We start from the raw sequence: 2050 nt of genomic DNA, 5'->3' as shown, positions 1-2050 counted from the left end.
ATGGCTAGAATAGTTACTTTATTATATATGTATGCAACTTTGACTGTCTGATTAACACGCGAAAGATAATTATTCAAAATGTAACAACATTACAACCTAATGAGCGAAATATAGGTATCAAGGTATCTACTGTTCTACTGACATATGAAAACATTCCAATTCTGTTGAAATGTTTAAAGATTACTCATTAGGTAGTCGGTACCTGAATTATAAACAACTTAATTTATAAAACCGTAAGCAAAATTTACAAGACACGTGTGACATGCTTATAATTCTTTTATATACCTCAATCATATCATATTTTATATTATTTATTCTGCATGCAAATAGTTAATTTTAAAACAAACTAGGTACGGGATAAGTATTTTATTAATAAACTAATAATAAAAAATAAAAACTTTTTCTATGATGATTAAACAACTCACAAAAACGTCGACTAATAAAAATGTATAATACATTTTATTAATAATATTTTGTATATTAAAAAAAAACAAGAAAATTATTTAACATATTTACAATGAAAACTAATTGTACAATGTAACTGATATGACTTAGTTTCAGATATTTTGTTTTCAGAAAACTTTTAACTTGATATACAAATATTTTTTTTTTTTAATGTGTGATATAACCTTGTAAATAAGTTGATTGTTATTTTTAAATAATTTAATTATGTACCTAGTTCTAAAAATAATAATTTGGAATTTATAGAATTTTACTTAAATAAACTTTATTCAAATTAATAAATTCTAATAAAAAACTTTAAGTTGTACTATTTTAAAATAACCGTAATTTACTCAGTGAACTTAATGGTTATTATTTAATGTTACAGGTTAAATGTTAATCTACACTACTAAATTGAATTTATAAAAAAGGTGGGTACCTAAGTGGATGTCGCTCTGCGAAAAATGTTGTCAAAATTTCAACTTCAAATGCTTATAAAAAAAAATGTGTGCCTATGTATTTTTAATAATTTACAATTGCTATTGTAAAAATATATCAGGAACCTTGCATTAAATTTTCACGCATTTTTACCAAACAAATAAAATTTGTTAGTCTAGGTATCAGACATAATATTATATTAGGTACCTATAATAAATTCCAAATTAATCATATCATAATATTTATTAGGTACTTATAACGCGTTATACATCAACAAAAAACCGTGGTACTATCATAGATATATAATAGTATACTTTAGAAGTTTCAAGTACCCACAAATAATATTATACAATCACAACAAAATATCTAAAATAGTTATTCCAGGTTTTTTAGTATGTAATTTCGTCGAAATTTGAACTTAAAATTACTATAAAAATAAACTGTGCTTATGTATTCCTTAGAATTTTTGGTAACAGAATTAAATATTTATGTAGAATCTTGGTTTAAATTTTCAATCCTTAGATATAAAAGTTGAACATTTTATACATTTTTAACTACAAAATAATTATTCAATTTTAAATTTGATAAATTTTGTCAAGATTTTAACTTCAAATGCTTATAAAAAAAATTATACATATTTATTTATAACATTTTTCAACTGCTATTGTAACAATGTATCACGAGCCCTGTATTAATTTTTTACACTTTTTGGTCCAATAGATAAAACTTTATTGATATTTATAGAAAAAAAAACTAAAAAAATTGAAAACTTACAATGTCCGTAAACAGCTCAAAAAGAGTCAAATTATTTTCAAAATTTTATCGTACATAGAAAATGCTAATATAAACATTCAGTGAAATTTTCAAGTTTCTACAGTCATTCGTTTTTTAATTACAACAAAATAAGAAAATCGTTACGTAAGAAATCGAGTAAATACCAAATGTTGTAAAAATATGAATTTCAAACGCTCATAAAAATTTAATTTGAGTTTCTTATAGACATTTTTTTTTTGATAAAGGTAGATTATCCTATAAGGAATCTTGTATTACATTTTAAAATCTTAGTTCTAAAAAGAAAAATTTTTACGAATTATAAACTCAAAATAATTAGGTAATTTTCGTGATTTTTCCATATTTTGTCAATTTTTAAACTTTAAATGCTAATAAAAAA

Source organism: Acyrthosiphon pisum, chromosome A2, assembly GCF_005508785.2.
Source record: "Acyrthosiphon pisum isolate AL4f chromosome A2, pea_aphid_22Mar2018_4r6ur, whole genome shotgun sequence".
Lineage (NCBI taxonomy): Eukaryota > Metazoa > Arthropoda > Insecta > Hemiptera > Aphididae > Acyrthosiphon > Acyrthosiphon pisum.
The sequence above is the reverse complement of the archived record's forward strand: the minus strand, read 5'-3'. Positions refer to the sequence as shown.